Source organism: Oreochromis aureus, linkage group 3 (genome assembly GCF_013358895.1).
Source record: "Oreochromis aureus strain Israel breed Guangdong linkage group 3, ZZ_aureus, whole genome shotgun sequence".
Taxonomy (NCBI): Eukaryota; Metazoa; Chordata; class Actinopteri; order Cichliformes; family Cichlidae; genus Oreochromis; species Oreochromis aureus.
This window is the reverse complement of record NC_052944.1, coordinates 113478867-113501073: the sequence shown is the minus strand read 5'-3', so window position 1 is coordinate 113501073 and position 22207 is coordinate 113478867. Positions and strand designations below refer to the sequence as shown.

At 41.9% G+C, this 22207-nt stretch overlaps 1 pseudogene; it reads left to right on the top strand.

Moving 5' to 3' along the window:
• The first annotated feature begins 12069 nt into the window (after positions 1-12069).
• On the top strand, positions 12070-21629 carry LOC120435062 (annotated as a pseudogene).
• Positions 21630-22207: the final 578 nt, after the last annotated feature.

Here is a 22207-nt window from a genome sequence, read left to right as displayed (position 1 = left end):
AAGTGAACACACCTGCTAGCTGGTCAGCGCAGCAGACGCCCGGTGATGCCGTCTGGCCCCGCCGCTTTCCTTGTGTTCACTCTCCTCAATGCCGCTCGGACGTCATGCTCCGCGAAGCTGGTCACCGGTCTCTCGCTGATGACGTCACTGTCCTCGGTAGTCAGGCGGTAGATGGCATTAGTCGCCTGGCTAACCTCGAAACGGGCGTAGAACTGGTTCAGCTCATTGGTGAATGCAGAGTCGGCGTTGATCGGCGCAGTGTCCCTGGGTTTGTAGTCCGTAATGGTGCGTAGTCCGTGCCACATACTCCGTGTGTCGCCCTGGTGGAAGCGGGACTCCACACGCTCCCGGTACCGGCGTTTAGCATCTCTCACCGCGCGCATGAGGCCGCTTTGTAGGCGCTCATATCGCCAGTGGCGAGACCTGCGTTGTAGGTGGCGGTCCTGGCGTTTACTGCAGCGCGGATCGATCTGTCCATCCACGGTTTCTGGTTTGGGAATGTGGTGACTCTCGCAGTGGGGATAGTCTCCTCCGCTAGCATATTGACGAAGGATACTGCTACTTCCGTAAACTCGTTGATGTCGACTGCGCATGCTCTGAACATGTCCCAGTCGGCGCCGTCGAAAAGGCCCTGTAGCGTAGCTTCTGATTGGGCAGACCACCGTTTCACCTCCCTCGTGGTTACTTCTTCCCTCCGTATGTTTTGTTTATACTGGGGAATGAGGAAGATGGCGTTGTGGTCAGACTTCCCAAAAGCCGGGTGTGAGACAGCTTTGTAGCCCTGCTTGTATGGCATGTAGCAGTGATCCAAAATTCGATCCCCCCTCGTTGGACACGAGACATGCCGGTAAAAGTTTGGCATGACTTGTCTGAGGTTCACTTTATTAAAGTCTCTTGTTACAATGAGGGCTGCGCCCGGATCCTTGTTTTGAAGCGAACTCAGCACATCATGTAGTTTGGACAAAGCCATACCTGTGTCCGCTTAGGGTGGGATGTAGACCACCGTGGCGATGACCGAGGTGAACTCATGGGGCAGATAGAAAGGGCGGCACTTAATGCTCAGGAATTACAGATGTGGCGAGCAGCTGCTGGAAAGAGTAGAAATGCTCCTGGCATCACACCACTTTCTGTTTACCATGAAGCACACTCCTCCACCTTTGGTTTTGTTCGACTCTGCCGTTCTGTCCGCGCGGAGCACAAAGAATGAATCCGACGGAGTTACAGCCTGGTCCGGCACGGTGGGGGTCAGCCATGTCTCCGTGAAGCACAGAATGTTGCAGTCCCTCATGTCACGTTGGAAGGTGACTCTTGCTCTTAGGCCATCGAGCTTGTTCTCCATGGATTGTACGTTGGCCAGTAGGATACTGGGCAGTGGTGCGCGATGCGCCTGCTGTCTCAGTCTGTTCCTAATGCCAGCGAGTTTCCCCCGGCGCTTCTTTGTTCTACGCCATGGGTGAGCGGCCTGTCCTTTGTTGTTCTCCGCGCCGCGTAGAATCTCTGGCGGCCAGGATGGGTCGGGTTTAAAAGTGTCCAAGATTAGATGTGCAACCTTGTCACCGATGTTTACAAGTGATCTGCCGTCGTATACTATAAGATTAGAGGATTTTGGAATGTAAACCAGTGCAAAAAATAAGTAAAAAACAAGAAAAGTGGATAGTCGGAGTGGAGCGGTCAGGAAGGCGTCTGGACGTGGCCGCACCATCTTAAGATTCCAGGTAATGTTCAGATGTTGATTCATGGCTTTCTTTCGTATTTGATCTGCTGCAGAATATTTTTATGAAATCCCAGGCCAGGAAAATCACCCTCATTTTTTTGTTTGTTTTATCCTCAATTACTTTGACAAAAAAACATCTGCTGTGATGCTCACTCCTTTGATAAGGTCTCACAAGTGTCAGCTTTCTTTTTATAGATATACAAATATGGAAATGTACTGATGCATTTTGCAGTGTCACTGAGAGAACTGTAACCACTCACCGCTCACATTTTAATTTGGTTTATTGCCAATTTTGCAGCTTTTGATATAACAGGCTCTGCGTACCTTTATTTTGAAGGCCTTCTGTGAGGGTGAATCAGTTTCCTCCAGTTCTGGCGTCTGACAGCGACTCCATCAGGAGTCTCTCTAATCCTCCTTTTCTCCTTTCCAACTGAAAAATCACGTCGGGTCACCAATTTGTTGTGTTCAGATTGTTTCAGGAGGAATTCAGGAGAAAAAGATCTAAAAAGATTTCCTTCACCAGCTGAAATTACAAGTTTACGGTTTTCTGTCTCCATGTAACAGTGAACCTGCTACAAATCAAATCACTTTTATTGTCACATCACATGTGCGGGTACACTGGTACAGTACATGTGTAAAAGTAGAGCAGCAGTGAGCTGCCACAACAAGAACGCTCTTGATTTCTTTGATCTTATCTACAGAAAATCAGACTTTTGTTGCTGTCTGCTTTAGAGCGCACATTTATAGGTGAGGCAGCTCGAGACGCAACAGCTGATTGTGTCAAACAAAACTTTGGAATTTCTCCCATTTTCTAATCTGAGTTTTGTTTCTGAAGTTTCAAATAGACTCATTTATCCAATGGCACGTCCTCAAGTGAAGGTCAACAAAGACGCAGTTGTGCTCACTCAAAGCTACATCCTCCATGAGACACGTTGCTGATGCTGAGGCCCAAAGAAAGGAAGCGTGTGAGACATGGCCGACTGTGGAGGCTCAGTCTGTCTGTTCTTCTTCATCCAACATGTCTGCAGCACTTTACAGGACGCTGCAGACTAGTTACCAAAGAACGAGTCAGGAACACATCAGGAACAAACTGAGACACACAAGTTTTACAGAGACCCAACGAAGATGAAGAGAAAGCTGCTGTAACCTGGAGACCTCAGTCTGACCCTGAAATACCCCACAGATGGAGACACAAACACCTCCACCTGCACCGTCTGCAGCAGGGAGGGAAACATCCTGCTGAAGAAACAAGTGCTGCTCACTGTCAGGGCTCAGTGCTGTAGATGCAGGTCAGAGGTCAGAGGTCATGGTGGGACCAGTATCAGTTTACTCCATTGAATCCATTCAGCCTGTGGCTGATAATGTTTCTAATAATGACAAACTGGAAACACAACTTTACGATTGTTTCTTTAACATCATATTTCCTGAAGTATTCAGACACTTATTTGAAGCCCTTCAGCAGGAATCACAGCAGCAGCTGTTTTTGATGCAACGAGCCTCGTCCACACCTGGAGTTTCTGTCCTTCTACTTTCTAAATACTCACAGGCTCAGGCAGTGGGCTCACAAAGAGGTGGCTCTGAGCCCTTTATCGTTTGCAGTGCTGATGAACACTCTGATGTTTGCAGACAAAGTTATGATCTGTAGTGAGAGTGAGGAGGAGAGTCTGGAGAGAGAGAAAGTACAAACAAGGAGAGATGAGGAGGAGGTCAGGGCTGATTGATTTATGACAGGAGGAGAGCAGTAAGAGTGAAGAGGAGGAGATGGCAGTGAGACCTGCTGTGATGGAGACAGTGGCACACAGACAGGAGGAGCTGCAGGTGGCAGAGCTGAAGATGCTGAGAGTTTGGTTGGAGGTGAGCAGGATGGACAGGATTAGAAAGAAGAAGATCAGAGGGATCGCTCAGGTCCAGCAGAGCTGCAGTCAGACTGTGTGCTGGATGCTCCAGAAACTGACTCAGTGTGTGTGTCAAGTTCACACAGTGCAGAAACAAACAGCCTTCACTTTACAACATGATCACAGGTTTATTGATCCATCAGAGCAGCTGGAAGGAAGAGACGAGCTCCTGAACATTTCCTGACGCTGCTGCACAAACAAAGTGATTCATTATTAGTTTGATTAGATCTTTAATGTCACAGCTGTCTGAAACATGCTGATGTCACAGAGTTTGATCAGACTGTGCATTGGTACATAGTGTTGGTTTTACCTGCATGATTTTATTGTCATATTTATATGTTTGTTTATTGATATTTACATATCAGGTTTTATCCTGATATTGTGTGTTTTAGTGTTGCTGCACAATATTCTTTTAATCCACTGTGGACTAAGCGCACAATAGTAGCACCTGTGGAGGTGGGGGCGTTCCCCGAGGCGGCCTATCAGCCGCCAGGCTGACCTGTTGTGGAATTACAGGGATTATTTTACATAACCATCATCTTTATCATTGCATTAATTATCATTTCATCCAAGCATTTATTGAAGTTGCTGGCATTATGTGATAATTTGTATTACAGGGGTTATCATAATCACATATTAACATGTTTATTACAGGTGCAGTTATAACCACTTTAAATTGTTGAGTTAAATCTATAATCTTAAAAGCTTATAGGCTGAGTACATGGTTACAGTAAAAGTAGTAGCGGAGCAAAGGCCTGAATGTATTCAGCAACATGCTGCACTAGAGTTTGCTTCCCAACAGGTGACAGAAGAAGTTGTCCAGTCCTAGAGCTTCAAGTTCCTCAGAGTCCACATCTCGGCCGACCTCACCTGGTCCACAAACATCTCCCACCAGGTAGGGAAAGCACAACAAAGGCTGCACTTCCTCAGGAAGCAATGTCAAGCCCCAAAGCCTGCTAATTAATTTCTACTGCTCCACCATCAAGAGCCTTCTGACCTCCTGCTGCACACTCTGCTTCAACTGCTGCACTGTGGAGGACAAGAGGAAACTGCAGCGCGTGGTGAGGGCAGCAGAGCGGCCAATCGGCACTTCACTAACCCCCCTCAGAGACATCTATACTGGCAGCCTTCAGCAGGAAGCATCATCATCATCAAGGACCCCTCCACCCTGGACACTCACTGTCCCACCTTCCCTCTGGTAAACTCTACAGGTCCAACAAAGACAAACAGACTCAGTAGAAGTTTCTACCTCCACCCTGACTGAAGGTTAACTGTGCTGTTAACACTCATGGACACTTGCACTAGATTTATTTCTAACCAGTATTCATTACAGTAGAATTCCTGCCTCTATTTATAGAACTGTATTCTTTTACAGCAGCAACCAGCATTCCTACCGCTTACTCAATGTGCAATCCCACCAATCACAGAGCACCTTATACTGACCTGATCCTCCTCTTTACACTGTACCTGCAGATATATCTATAGATTTGTTTCTGTGTATAACTTGTGCAGATCCTTTTGTTTAGATACTTCATTTATTGTGCATTACACACATTCCCTGTGTAGGTACCTCTGAAACTTGTTCTTATCTTTATTTATCTTCTTCTATTATCCTGAGAATCTGAATGTAAACAGATACAAGCTGCCAATGGAGAGATGCCAAACTCCTCATTGTTCTGGTAACAGTGACAATAAAGATCTTCTATCTTATCCTGATAGAATTTCTATGAATTTCTGTCAAACTGTGGACTCACAGGACGAGTCTTCAGATGACGTCTCTGCTCATCGCAAGAACTCGAGCAACTAACCATAAACGTTCATCCTCTCTGTGTCTGACTTTTAGCCTCAAAATCGCTTCATTTCATTTTCTTCTTTTCTTCTTAACATAGAAAATTCCATTATGAACATTTGTGTGCATATGAATATACTTCACTTTACGAAGCATCAACCCATGCAGTTCATCTTCAGTTAGATTCACCATCAGCTCATTTTCACATCAACATCCACATAATGTCTTTTTGATTCAAACACACAGGAAAACTTTCTTCCCAGAAACAAATATATTCAGTATAATTGATTTGATTTCCATGTTAATGTTAGATTAGTGGCTCCTCCATCCTTTCCACACAGACTCTCAGTGTGGGGCCTACAGAGTTATTATCAGATTTTCTTATTCGTTGCTTTGGTTAAACTTCTACCTGATTGTATTCTAAACAGTTTCAGTCAGTTAAGCAGGATTAACTATCAGCACAATCACATATGAATTATGACTCTATTGTTAACTCTTAATATCCTGTCTTTTATCAGGATGGAGTTCTGGCACATTTCTTATCTTCCAACATTCCTGCAGCCACACACACACTAATCTCTCAAAGCTGAGTCTACACACACAACATCTACACATTTAAATCATGGCAATTCTTCTCATTCAACATATTCATTAAACTTCTGATTCAGAATGAAGATGATTTACTAACAGCACTTCATATCATCACGTCATATAAGAGAGACATATAACCATAGTATGCTAATAGCAAATTCTTTTGTCAGGGTTAAAGTGAGATCCTGCTTTAAGGGCAGCTTCATCTGCTGGTAATGACAGATGTTTCTAGTATATCAGGCTCGGCCAACATTACAGGGACTTACTTGCAGAGACCCACGAGCTCCAAACTTGGTGCTTTATGATTGGTGCAGATGCTCTAAGCTACTATTAACCAATAAGAACCACGGGGTCAGGTGTCACTACAAGAACTTATCAGCCACCAACTTGTATATATAACTTTACTCACACTTGTAAAACTCTGTAAGTAGAATTCAATGGGGCAGAGTGACCTGAGCACAGGCCCACTCTGTGACACTCAGAGCTTTGTGGATATCATCTGCAGGTGCACGTACTGGGAGTACTGGACACAGTGCATGTACAGCCAGCTTGCAGCCACTTTGCCACCACTTTAGGACAATGTTTCCAGTAGACTGAGCCACACTGACTTTGAGCAGTCATTGTGCTGCTGCATGGACAACAAGAACCACTCAACTACCTCAGCCAAGCCAAGACTGTGCTGATGTTGTGACCTGAGACCAAGATGTTAGATTTGTATTGTGATTGTCATTTATGCTTAGAAATATTTAACCATATATGCTTAGAGGTGTATAATCGATTGTGTAGTGATAGGATGTGTGATCTTCAGTAGGCTGTGTTAAGGTTCAAGAATTGGAGAAAAGGAGTACGGAGGGCTCACAAGCAAATAACAACTCTGGTCCAGAGGATGTGATCAAAGCGAAGATTTATTGATTACACGCGCGTGGAGTCCGAAGCTGGGCAAAGTCAGCAATTGAACTGAACTTACAATTATTAGACAAAGGTTTTATATGGATACAACAACAAAGCCCCCTCTTTTGCAAAACCGGGACACAATACAGCTTACGTCAATCCAAACCACAAAATGTTCCGTTACCTTTTACCATAGTTTTAAGAACATTACGTCTCATCTCCATCCCGGTGTCGCCCCATGTACACATTCTTATCTCTTAGAACATCAGGTGCACTTCCTGTAAACTTCTGACAATATGCCGGCCGAACTTGCACTTGCAGCAAAAATACATCTTGACTTTTTACCTACTCAAGTCAATCTACTATGGTGTGTACGTGTGTGCGTGAGTGTGTGTGTGCCTGGTGTGTAGGCTATGTAGGTGTCATGACCTCAGCTCACCTCACACCTCTGTCATAGCCAGACATAAGGCCTGAGCTCATGCAGCTAAACTATGAGTGAACATAAATGAACCTTAAAACTTACTTAAAAGGATATAAGTGATAAATGACACAAACTTAACTCTTATAAGGATATAAGGATATAACTCCAGGCATATGTCATGTAAGCAGGTGTATTGCAATTCCTTTCAGAGCTCCCATCATCCTCACCGTGTATTGGCTGATCATAACGCCCGCCAAGAGTTTCTGACCTTCACTCGACCAGGAGCCACAGCTCTTTAATAAGCTCAAATGCAATTATGTATAAAAGATTAAAATCATTTTCATAACACAGGTTTTCCTTCTCAGATCTGCCAATATGTTTGCTCGTCTCTATTACAATTTGATCATTGAAAATTACACTGATCAGCATACTATATGGAAATTACAGATTACATAATGGCAAAAGCATTTTATCTGACCCCTCAGCTGTAAAAGGCTTTGTGTGCATTCCAGGGTGTTCTGGTATTCAAACCCACATCCTGGGAGCATGGGAGAGGTCGTACCTTGTCTTATTGTTTTATGGTAGGATAAACGTATCCATGTCTGTTTTAGGCTAAGTGCATTTTGTTTAGATGAACTGCTGGACTTCCAGGCCAGTAGGTTTAGGAAGTCATTAATGGGTTCACACACACACACACACACACACACACACACACACACACACACACACACACACACACACACACACACAGGTATGTTATATGTTAATGAACCTATGCATATTCATGTAACCACAATAAAAGAGCAGTGTTACGGGAGAGCGGAGAGAGCAACTGAGGTCAAGCGAAGGAACGGCGCCTGTCCAGTTCTCTCCCGTGCACGTGAAACATAAAGAATGTTGCCTACTCGTGTCTTGCTTTGCTGTGTAATTACTTTGCCTTCAACGTTCCAGCGGATAGGTTCAAGATACAAACCTATCACAAGACACTAACCCAGGATGGTGATATGATGGTGTGAGAGTGGGTGGATGAGCCCATCCACCTTAAATATGGATCATATAAATATCTGTAATGCAACACATGTTTTATGCAGCATGAACATATTTCCCAGCTGTTTCATGTTGTGTTTCCAAGATTTCAGTTTACTGTAACTTTCATTTGTATTTCCTTCAGTCTGTTAATCTTGGAGCTGTGTGCAGCTTCTTATTACCAGGTGAGAATATGTAACAGTCTGTAGATATGATGACACTATGGAGCGGATCTCCTGTCTGTGGACTGCACAGAAAGCTGATGTCACTGCAGCTGCTAATATGTGCTGCAGCCAAGCCTACATGAGAGGGCTGTGCTGTGGAACAGGGTGGTGAAGGTGGTGTTATCTACATTTGAACATTAGACAACAGTCATATGAAGACACTTGTTAGCTAAAGACCTACAATAAGAGAAAGAGAGCAGCAGCACTAGTGCAGCAACAGCAGCTCATGTTATAAAAACACTGATCAATGATTTGACTGTAACTGCTCCAACTGTCTGTGTCAGTGATGCTGTTGGAGATGAATGTTTCAGTAACACTGACTGAGACTGAAATGGTTTAACACTGGTTTCATGTTCAGAGAGATTTGACTGTTAAATGTCACATATTTCTGATATATGTATAACACATAATCATGCTCTGTTACACACATTCATATTTGACTGTTACTGTATCATATTCAGTCCTCGTCTTACACTCAGGTGTTCATCGCAGTCACAGACGTGTCTGTAGTTGTTGTTATCAGTGTGTGTGTGTGTGTGTGTGTGTGTGTGTGTGTGTGTCTTTTACTGCTACCTTTCATTACATAATTACCAACAAGAATAAACTGTTAATTACCACCAAAGAACAGCTCACTTCCAGATGTTAGCTGCCAAAAGATTTTGTCAAATGTTTGTTATCAACTTATTTTTTATTTTCCAACCTAAATATCAGCTGCTTTAAAGCAGCCTGGTTGTCTAGCAGTACTAGTTTGTGTCACTAGATGGCAGTGTAGGCTTTGGTGTGTGTTTGATCACTTTGTGTTTGTTTCTGGTGTGATCACAGCTGAGACGTGTTTGGTTCTGTGGGCCTTTCAGTTTCATCTAAAACCTCCTGAAAGTCTGAATAATCGTCTCCTTCGTTGAGATCAGACAAAAGCACTAACTAACAATAACGACTAGTAAGTGTCTCAGTTACCAGAAATTACAGTCAGAGATAAGTATTTATGAAACCTCAGAGAAATCAAACTTCATAACATTTATAGAAGCAGAATTATCCTGTATGTTAATCATCTGAAACATTATTATGATCTAAATACTTCATTAATCATTTTCTAAGTAATAAACCTATAATTTACAACCATAACAGCTCCTAAATAACTGCTCTGTCTGTGATGTCATACTTTAGACATATAAACTGCTGTCACTGATGATGTTCTGAACTTATTGATCCAGATCTTTTAAATCTGTCTTAATGTAACCGGCGTGTTCCTACGTTGTGTCTGACAATGAAAGGTCAAAGAAACAAAGAGCTCCAAGTCATTAACTTGCTCGCTCCAGCTCCTACAACCAAATGCAAACAGTAGGGAAGAGGGTTAGCTCCACCCACCACAACTTCCAAGCTAGCAAGAATGATCTATTCATGCTAGCATAGACCATGCCTGTAACACATCTGTGGCACACACGTACTACACATTTACAGCATCTAGCAAAGACACAATGATGACAATAACTGAACTCAAAACACAATCAGAAACATCAGGGTGGCTAAATATACATTATATGTGTGTTGTACAGTGTTGGGAAAGAAATGACACCGACCTATCCCACAGGGGAATTGTAGAAAAGGGGAGGGGCCAAAGGGGTACCCCAAAATTTACAGGGTTGCACCAAAGAAGAAGAATGAGGAGGGGCTCCAACTGATAATAAACATAAGTGCAGACTTGGAGGTCCTGAAAGTATAAAAGGACCAGTTTGGGTCTGGTTCCATTAATAAACTACATACTAATGCTCACTAATGTGTAGTTATTATTAGAGATGGCACGATACCACTTTTTTATGTCCGATACCGATACCGATATCATAAATTTGGATATCTGCCGATACCGATATGAATCCGACATAGTGTGTTTTTTAATCAATAAAACTGTTTTTTTAATATCTTGCTGCATTTTGTATAAGTTCATACTCAAGTTTAAATAAACAACAACACTAAAGCTATTCTGTTATACCTGTATGTAAAAAATACACTGCACCCAAAATATTTTATAGTTCAGCAACACTGATCAATCTAATAAACTTAAACCTGCTCCATCCTCCCTATTCTGCTATTTAAAGAGTACTTAGCAGAAATATTAAGCAACCTAACTAATAGGGTTGCAAACTCCCAGAAAAAAAAAAAAGGGAACCACCCCCCACCCTCCACCTCATGATGCTTAATCGATGTAATCAACTTTAATTTGATGCAGGGTGAAAAAAATGCACAGAAATAAATTATTTTTCCAGAATAATTAAATAGATTCAACATCTTTCTTCAACAGAATTGCAGAATTCACAGATGGTACCTTCCCAAAGGAAAAAGTACTATAGCTTACTAGGGTATATTAGACTTAACAGTTACTATATACAGTAATGGACTTCTATACATTTTACATCAGATTAAAACTTTGGGTGTAAGATTCAGATAATTGTTTATTAAAAGCTAGACATTTTAAATGAGAATAAGAAAGAAAAGTATGTCTTTGTGCCCCTTTTCCTGTTCATGCCCTATCGGCCCCCTGGCTAAACTTTGCTAGATCCGCCCCTGCACAGTTACCAGCCGTCAGCTACGTAGAAAAGGATCCTGGTGTAGAAAGTAATATTAAATAAATTCTAACAACAGCTTATCAAGCTTAAAGGTGCTGCTGTTGTTCAGCCGCTGGTTTCCTCTTTCTGGTGCAAAGTGGGCCAAAAACAAAGAAGAGAGACGGACTCGCGACAGAAAAGCCGATCAGCTGATCATTAAGCAGTTTCACGATTGAAGTAGCCGCAGGAGAGGGAGAGAGAGAGAGAGAGGCAGTCGCTCCATATATCGGTTGTTAAGCTTAACGTGGGAACGCTTTACAAACATTCAGAGATGAACTTACACACTTGCTTTGCTTCTCTCTGGGATAACTTCCTCGGAGATGAAATGCTGGTTTGGTAGCGAGGCTCCAAATACACACAGCAGCTCTATCACATGAGGCATACTGCTGCAACATGCTACGGTTATGAGCCGAGTTACGCCGTGTCGCAAGTTTTGTGTGGTGCTTTTTTTTTTATATTTAATGGATCGGATTACATTTTTAATTTCTCACCAATATCCGATCCAGTAATTTACGTCAGTATCGGACCGATACCGATACGTAATATCGGATCGGTCCATCTCTAGTTAATATAAAGTGCGACTAAATCCTCCCTCTGGATGGGAAGAGTCCATGTGTCAGTATTCAGACACCTGGCTTGGGTTTCTGCAGCTAATTTGTCACCTGTGAGGACTCTGAGACAAACCCACAGCATGCAGGTCATTTCTACATCTGTCGGTGTGTCCTCAGTTTCCCAGCATGCCTTGGCTGTGCTCATGGAAGTGAATGAGCGGGAAAGATCTGTCCTGCTGCCCTGTCAGTACTCAGATTTCATACCTGGTGATCTCAGAGGACAAAAGCAGCGTTACAGCGGCGCACATCGATGAGAGCTGATGCTCTCAACACTTCAGACCTCCGCCTGTCTCTGAGAAAACCAACAATGGCTGTCAGCAGCAACTACACCTGCTCCACCAGTGCTGGGAGAGAAGAGTTGAGACTGACAGCTCTTTGTACAGGTCAGTACTGCAGAGGTCAGAGGTCAGTTTGCTGACAAACCATTTAAAAAACCTTTTTGAGCTGAAATCCATGGAAGTCACAGAGGAAAGAAGAGACGCTGCAGAGAGGATCCAGAATATTTGATGTTTTCTGATGACAGTTAAAGTTTCCATCTATCAAAAAGTGTAACAGCGCAGCCTTCATGTGCTTTCAGTTCTCCATCATTAATGATGACTGTCCGTTATAAATCATGTTGGCTAGTTTTCTAACTCAGTCCATGTCTCCAAAGCAAACTTCTGTGCCACACTTTCTGTGCTGAGTCTTCAGGGATTCTTTTCACTTGGTGCTGAACTAACTTTAATGAATTGGGGCTCCAAAGAAACCCCAGCCCTCCCTAAACAAGGCTAACGAGCAATGCAACAACTCTGTGGGCTCTCTGTAGTGTAGCTATTAATCACAATCAGCTTTACTGACCACAGATATGCACACATGACACCTTCATGACACACACTTACTATATGCACAGCATATGCATGAGGACTGACTATGAATATCTACAGAGCCACTTCCTCTATCTGCTGCTGGTACATACCTGTCCTTCCATCATGGCTGCTCTCCTTGCTCCTCCTCTTTCTCTGCTTTCTGCTGTCTGAGGTTTTCACTAAGTACACGGTCAGTTGTGGCTGATGTCTGTGGTCTGGTCCTGAACAGTGGTTCTGCTGACACTCACTGGTCCTCTGACTCATTCCTTCCTCGTGTCAGTGCTTTCAGTCTTCTCCTTTGGCGAGCTCATTATCCCAGCTGGGTATCTGATCAGGGCGGCAAGGCGCAGGTGTTGATTGACCACAGTCAGATCCACCTACAAGCATCTTTGAGGGAAACATCCTGGTGGCAAAAGAAGCTGAAAGTCACTGTAGAGTGTAGCTAGCATACAGCTAAAGCTAAGTCCTTTCAAAGAGTTCTGTTCAATTCTAGTCATCAGTCACGTCTGAGCAACAACAGGAAGTGCTGTGGACTTTTGGAGGAAACAGAAGTTAATGTTGATGTCACAGCTCATTGCTCGCCCAGATCTTTGCACATCTGTAGAACTTTGCTGCAGAATGCAAAGCACACGTGGCTACAGGAAGAGTTTTAGCTCCAACTTTGTTGGTTGGGAGCTGAACATGAGAAATCCTCAACACCAAGACTGATCACAGACACACAAAGCCCCGGGTCCACTCCACAAACTGTCTCATTGAAACACAACGTGACCAAACAACTATGTTAATAAGGTGAAAGCTGGTCTGAAGTCATTAGTGACCATCACCTCCTCTGTCTCCACCCGCCTGCAGGCCTTCACCTCCTCATTCATCCACAATCTGCCTCCCTCTGCTCCATCAGCTGACGTCCTCTGTACAACTACCTGCTGTGTGCACATCTTTGATTTCTTCTTTTTATCCTGCAAAGCTCAAACTTCACTATAATACAAAGACATTTCAGAAACGCTGCACTGAGTGAAAGATAACAGCAGTGACCTAAATGAGTCTCCAGCCTATTCAAATAGATTTTCTGTGAAGCATTAAAATCAAACTTTTGTTTCTCATCCTTTCAGTTTTGTGCTCGTGCTGTTAGTCTGAGAAGCTCCTTGTTTGAAGTCAGCTCAGGATCATAAAGACTTCAAATCTATTTGATGCCTGAGTAACTTACATACGGAGAAACATCTGGATCAAATCCACACTGAATGTTTCTGTGACACATTTAAAATAAGTTTGTGTTGTTCACAGTCGTGCTTGTACAGAGTGCTGACAGCTGACAGGACCTAACAGGAATAATGTGTCTGTGCTGAATGAGACACTAACATAACACATGATGATGTTCATGAGTCTGTGATGGGAACACTGGTTCAGTCACTGGTGTCCTCACTCCAGTCCATGTCAGCTGGAACTAATGATTTGGATCTTAATTGTGTGAATGTTGTTGGATCTGTTTACATATTTGATTAAAAACAGTTTTATCTAACGTGATTGTTTCATATTTTAATAAGTGTTCATTGTTATTATAAGATGGTGTAAGTTTTGTGACTGTTGCGAGTCGCGAGCAGCTGTTTTTTATGTGCATTAAAGTTATATAAAAATGTAACAGTGCAAATGCTAATTCCTTGCTGACAGTTTAACCAAAAGGCATTTCCAGTGGAAACTGGCCAACATATCCTCAGCATAACCATGTATAATATCCACAAAACATAAAAAGAGGTTATACACACACAATACGGTGATATTATGTTGAAGCACAGTACGTATCACTCCGCGAGGCTCTTGCCTACGATAGCCGTAATGCTCTGACAATCCATCAAGCGGTGCGGCTTCGTAGCTTAGTAAAGTCGGACTAAAACATTTGACAGATTTTCGAGCACCGTGTACATAAAATCGTTTCGAGGTCAGTAAGCACAACCAGAATTCATACATAAGGCACACGGGATTATAAGGGACACTGTCGATTTTCAGAAAAATCAAAGGATTGTTTTTAAGTGTACCCTATTTTCCAAAAAACACGGTAATAACGACGGCCTGCTAGCATGCGCTACCAAAAAGAGTGCTTTGTTGTGTATCTGACGGACGAAAGCTAAACCAGTTCCACCACTGAAGTTGCAGCATTTTTACAAACCAGTTCTGGTTCATCCGTTTCATTTAACGATCCACTTTCGCTCTTCTCATTCTCCGTCGCTGGCACACGCTTTCCGCCATGTGCATATGAAAACAAAGGCACTGCCCATGCGCGTTTTACCCATAATCTATCGCGACATTTCATTTTCTTATTGTTGCCCGACATTATACCGGTATTATCATGAACGGTATGATATGGCCCAGCCCTAGTTAGGACTCATTCAGAGGTGTTACTACAATGGAATGGTTTTATAAAATCCACAAAATAGAAACCATATTTAATGGTTAGAGTTAATTTTATTATAAATAATGTTAATGTTCTTATATATTTAAGCCATAAAAAATTTCCCCACATTCTTTACACCTTCCACGTGCTCTTATACAAATGCTATTATAACCCATCCATCCATCTTCTTCTGCTTATCCGGTGCAGCAGCCCAAGCAGAGAAGCCCAGACCTCCCTCTCCCCAGCCACTAAGGTGTTCCCTGGCCAGCCGAGAGATATAATCTCTCCAGCATTTCATGGGTGTGGCCCAGGGACTTGTCCCAGTGGGACATGCCTGGAACACCTCAGGGCCCAGGAGGCGTCCTTGTCAGATAGCCGAACCACCTCATCTGGCTCTTTTTGCATGTGCCAATTATCATTCCTGCCGCTTAACACTCCATGTTATTAATTTTTTAGGCTAGAAAATGCTTATTTTACTGGAGAAATAATTAAACTAAAAAAAATGAAAATTACTTGTAGGCAATGTTCCCTCTACTTTTTCATGTGTCTGAGCGAACACACAAACTCCCTGAGCGTCCCTTGGACCACTGTGAGCGACATCAGACATGTGCACTGTGGTCACACCAGCATCTAATCCATCCAAGTTACATGGTTTATTAAAATAATCAAATTACAGCATTTATGTTAGACTACTTTTAAACTGCTTTAGCCCACTTACAATGAAAATGTAAAAAAATCTAGCCATTGACCTGTGTAGTATGTTAACACTATTGGAAGTAAAAATAAACTTGAACTCCATATTTGAAAACACAACTTTCTTTTTTCTTTTTTATAAAGCTCTGACTTGTATTATGAGTCTGTGGTCTGGGAGAGTCCTGCAACTTTATGTCTGCAAAATATAGCATATAATGACCAATGCTGGGCAATTAATTATATAGTTACTACTTCAAAAAAGTAACTGAGTTTGGAAAACAACAAAGTTTTTTGCAGCTGTTTATTTTTTTTAATGCTGCCAAGGCATTTTTTTAAATAAACATTTCAAACTATTTACAGAACAATCAGCTGTTCTGCATCAAATCTGATGCCACACAAATTATTTGTGCCACTCCAAAAAATAATTTCTGTCCACTATGAGATAAAGGAGAACAACAGCCTGATACCTGCAGGCCTGACAACAGGAGATGTATCACTGCTGTAACACCTGTAACATTCAGCAGTCGCCTCATTGTTCTGACACACACAACAAAACTATTGACTACACTACACACTAACTACACACTAACTACACACTAACTACACACTAACTACACAAGATTTGTGCTAAACGTCTCAAATCTCTCACATCTCAGAACACCGCCGTCACTCCTAAAACTTCCCCCCGTTTCTTAACAACTAGATGCCACGTTGCCATATCATTTTTTGATTGTTTGACATGGTACTTTTTTGGATGAATAGGAAAGAGAGAGGGGGGTGGGGGTTCGTTTTTGCTCACAGGCTTTCGAGACTTTTTCCTTATAAAACGCCGTTTTTACCGTTTCTTCCCGCAGTAAATATAAACAACGATAGTATTCAGGAAGAAAACCAAACATTGCAGATATTTTTATCATAACTCTGGTTTTACGTGGCCGATCAACACAATTTAAAAACTGGTATAAAGTCCACACTTTTTCCATCAATTGTTCCGTCTGTCCTGCTCACATCTCCAATGGTTGGACACGTTGTCATTAACGTGGCTTCACTCCACATCAGCCACGCCGCTTTGCTAGCTAAAACACCGGTGTCTGCGCATAAGGACGCTGTCATAGCCTGTCGACGACGTTGATTAGCTGCGTATATACGAATGTGAATCACATTATTGGCTGGACTATGGGATAAGGTGGCATCGTTCTGATCCCATACGGGAGCAGCCAGTCACTGACTAACACTGCAAAACAGAATTGTTAAAGTATTAATTTTAATTTCAATTCAGGTTAGATTTTTTTTGTGCGCAACGCAGATTTTCTGTGCGCAGAGACCGTGCCAGCAGTGCGCAATTGCGCACGTGCGCAGCTTAGAGGGAACATTGCTTGTAGGCCACAGAATCCTGCGACATAACAAAATTCCTGCAATATAAATTTACTGATAGATCTACGATGTAGCAAGTCCACAAAAACTGAAACGTTATGTGTCATTCTATAGTTTGACCTATAGGAATACTGTAGTTAGTATGAATGTACTTGCACAAGTCATCAAGAATTTACTGTAGTCAGTTTTACTGACTCTGCTTTGCATCAGCCCAAACATCATTACCAGCTACTAAAAGAGATAGTTACCAGTGTTGCACAGGTTAAAAACATGAGCTTGTGAGTAGGGCTGCTACGATTAGTCTACTAGTCATGATTACATCAACTATCAAAATCATCGACGACTAATTTAATAGTTGTTGCATCGTTTAAAGCTTTGTAAGATCCCGAAAGACAAATTGTGAATTCATACCATTACCCAGCCAATTCCAGTTTCCAACAATGGCAGCAGCTACTTAGTTTTAATGTCACTCTAATTATTCTTTCTGGGTCACAAAATAAACTTTTAACATATTTTCAGGCGAGAATGTAGCTGTTTAAACTTGAAATATCTGCTCGGTTTATCAAGACATCAAATATTTGTAAACGTGCTCCAACGTTTTCAGAGACGTCTTTTACCCACCAGCTCGATAGCTAGCCGGGGCGAGAACAGCGAACTCCCGGCACATCATTTTCAAACCCACCGCGGTCTTTCGCTAATCAGGTATAACATGATATATAAGTCACTTAGATAACTTAAAAATGTTATTGTTTGGCTTTTATCAGTATTTTATTTGTTCCTGAGTAAATCGGTTATAATTAAAGTTATAGTTTTTACACAGCTGAATAAACGTCAAACAGAAAACTGATTAAACTGAAATGTGATATGGTTGAGAATTTACTGCGGTGTCGTGTTATACTTCAGATAGCAAGGAGCAGACGGCTGAGTTTATGACTTTACTGAGACAATCTGCAAATTTCATTAATAGTTTAATAAACTATCATCTTGTCTTTCTATTTAGTTAGCACATACCTGAAACACTTTAAGCTGTAACCTAATGATAGTTAAATGAGAGCAAATGCATGCTCGGATGATAAGCTATACATTTTATATCCAATGGATGCATGATCTGATTAGTCAACTAATCGCAAAAATAATCTGTGACTAGTTGACCATCAAAATAATCGTCTGTGGCAGCCTGAGCTCAGGGTAAAAGAATCTTCAGAGAGTGACACATCTCCAAATCACAGCACTTTTAAATTTGTGTAAAGTTATACAATTATATTATATTATATGATATGATAGGGCAGCACGGTGGCACGGTGGTTAGCACTGTTGCCGCACAGCAAGAAGGTTGTGAGTTCAATTCCACCATCAGGCCGGGGTCTTTCTGTGTGGAGTTTGCATGTTCTCCCCGTGTTTGCGTGGGTTCCCTCCGGGTACTCCGGCTTCCTCCCACCGTCCAAAGACATGCAGTTTGTGGGGATAGGTTAATTGGATAATCCAAATTGCCACTAGGTGTGAATGTGTGAATGGTTGTCTGTCCCTGTGTGTTGGCCCTGCGACAGACTGGCGACCTGTCCAGGGTGTACCCCGCCTCTCGCCCTATGACAGCTGGGATAGGCTCCAGCGCCCCCCGCGACCCTGAAAAGGGTAAGCGGAAGCGAATGGATGGATTATATGATATGATATGATATGATATTATATTATATTATATTATATATTGTCACATTAACAAATTTGGTTACTCACACATTATAAATACATGCCAGCTTAGTTGTTTTCCCCTTTTCCTTTGCTCATATTGGCAGAGGTTGTCATCACAAAGTCCGGAATAATAGCACGCTACTAAAAGTCTTCCCAGAATAAAGTGTTTCATTAGTTACTAACACGAGTCAGCAGAGACTGACTCTAAAGCATGTGTAAGTCCTTATCATCCATAATTGGATGCAACCCAAAGCACCTGTCTTCAGAAAACAATAAAATGTCTTGGCTTCAATATTTCATATGTAGTCTTACAATTTTAAATTTAATATAAGCAGTAGTAAATAATTTGGAAAACTCTGCATTCTGAATTTATATTAAATATATTATGTCTGTGAAGGTTCTCAGTCATGCAGGTCATCGTAGTCTAAGGAGCTTGGAAAAGAAAAGCGTCTGGACTTCTTTAAGTTGCTTGAAGACGTTTCACCTCTCATCCGAGAAGCTTCTTCAGTTCTAAGGTCAAATGGTGGAGAGTCCCAGATTTAAACCCAGTGGGAGTATCCCCCCAAAGGGAGGGACAAAGGACCCCCTGATGATCCTCTAATCACATGAGCCAAGGTGTGAAAGCGGGTGTGGGTCACAATCAGCCAGGGTTTCGGGTGAGCTCATTGTGAAACCTGGCCCCACCCTATCATGTGATTTCCTGAGGTCAGATGGCCCAGTGAAGCTGATTGATCTCTGACTCAGTTTCCTGTGAAACAAAGTTGTGACCTAAAATTAATTAATTATTGATTTCTAACAGACGGAGAAAATGACCTCATCTAATTTCTGCATTTTGATCACATAAATGTTCAGTTTTTGTCACCACATACATGTTTGCGTCTGCAGGTTTATTTAATTTATAACGTCACAGTGTTTGTAAAAAGTCTGAGCTGTACAGCAGCTGCATCACTACAGATATCAGTACTCATAAAGAGTTCTGCACTCACTCTGCCCTCTGATTGAAACTCTCCTTTTTCTCCAGGACAAGTAATATCTCACTGAAAGACATCATCTCCACAAGTGTGCTGATCAGGTCAGGACCTCCTGCTGTCTACCAGCTCAGACCACAGAAACAGAAGTTTGGAACTCTGACGAGAATGACTGTTGGACAAAAAAATCCAAGGAAGACAAATAAAACCATCTTACTTGTGGGAGAAACAGGAGCAGGAAAATCGACTCTGATCAACGCTCTGCTCAACTACTCCATGGGAGTGAAGTGGGAGGATAGAGTCTGGTTTCATATCATAGAGGAGGAGAAGAGAAGTCAGACAGAAACTCAGACATCAGATGTGATCGTGTACGAGATCTTTGGTTTTGAAGACAAAACTCTGCCCTACTCTCTGACCATCATCGATACTCCTGGATATGGAGACACCAGAGGGATCGGACATGATGACATCATCAGTCACAGATTGTTAGACTTGTTTCGATCAGATGATGGAGTCCATGAAATTAGTGCAGTGGGTTTGGTCATGAAGGCGAGTGATAATCGACTGAGTGACCGACTAATGTATGTCTTCGATTCAGTGATGTCTCTGTTTGGAAAAACATGGAGAAAACATTGTAGCTCTGATTACACACTCAGATGGAAGCAGACCTGAAAATGTTCTTGAAGCTCTTAAAGTTGCAGCAATTAAATGTGCCAAAAATGAGAAGACTGAGCCTGTTCACTTCCTGTTTAATAACTGTCAGTATGAAGACCGAACAGAAGAAAATACGTCTTCAAAGCATTCATGGGAACTCACACAGGAAAACATGAATCAGTTGAAAGACTTCATAGGAAAATCTAATCCTCAAAAACTGATGAAAACAGGTGAAGTGCTGAATGAACGAATCAGACTGAAAGCCTGCATCCAAAACCTGAAAGACAGAATCGAGCTGGGTGAAAAGAAACAGACAGAAATCAGACCGATGCAAGAAGCTCTGAAGAAACATGAAGAAAAACAAAGAGAAGAAAAGAAAAAGCTTGAAGAAGTTAAAAAAATCCATGAAACTCTGAAGAGCCAAGGAGAACAGAAACGTGAAGAAGCTCTAAAAATACAACAAACTATAAAGGAACATGAAGAAGAGATGAAGAGGAATAAGAAGTTCACTGTAGAAGTTGATGAGCCCTACAAAGTGAAAGATGCCATTGATGGTGGGTAGAGATTGTTGTTTTTTTATGAAGCAGCTGTCTGCTGTACAGCCTGTGAGGAGAACTGTCACTATCCTGGATGCACAATGGCCTGGAAACCTGCACACTGTGAGGTCATGAAAAGAGGTCTCTGCACTGTTTGTACCAACAAGTGTCCTGCATCAGATCATGTGAAAGAAAAGTGGAGATATGTGACCAAGACAAGGAGAGTAACGAAGACTGATGAACAAATGAAAAAGCAGTATGAAAAGAATGTGTCAGAACGTGAGATGAAAGCCAGACAGTTAAAAACTCTTACAGAGGAAGTGAATGAAACAATGAAAACAGGAGCTGTTTTATCAGAGAACAAAAAAGAAAAGGAGCAGAAATATGAAAAGCATCAAAAAGAAAGTGAGGAGAAGTGTACCCTGTTAGAAAACCTTGAAAATGAAATGAAACAGCTGACAGCCGAGAGGTCTCAGTTCCTGGATGAGTCCTACCAACATGTTGTCAGACTGGAGCAGATCGCTCTGAAAGCTGATTCATTGTCCACTATTGTCCACTTGGACTTCCTGATTGAGAAGATGAAGGAGAAAGGAGACACAGAGAAGGTCCAGAAACTGGAGGAGATGAGAAGCAGGGTGGATGAAAAAACCGAAAAAGCAGCACATTGGTACATGCAAATACCATCAGCTATGAAAAACATTGGGAGATCCTTCCCTTGGTATAAGTGAAACATGTTAAGAAGCATCAGGCAGCTGTGTAGATGGCTTTTTTTTCCTGATACTTTCTATACTACATGTTCAGATGTACCCCACAGGTTTTTCTTGTTTAGCTAACAGATGGCATATTACTATTAAAAATGCATATTAGAAACTACTTACTTGTCGATTATTGAACATCTCTACTTAGAGAGCAGTCAGTTTGTTTAGCAGTTTTGGAGTCCTAAGGAGAAGCTACTGTGGCTCAGTGTTTGTTTTATGCATCTATAAATCATGTGGTAATGATATTTTGTATTTTTATAGCGGCTGATAGTTAATTGAATGTGAAGAATTGATTTTTGATGTGGACATAAGGGTCTCCTTCTAAGACGGGAACATCATTTGTGCTTTCATATTTTATCCAGTTTATAAAACAAATATATAATTTCTCATTTATATAAAAAATTAGAGTTATTGCTTTTTCTTTATTAACATACATGTATTTCACACACTTATGTAACATCTCATGACAAATATTACGACATGGACCCCACAGTGAGTTATTATGCAGAGCAGAGCTGGTCTGAGCTGCCAGCTGTAAATGCAGTGAG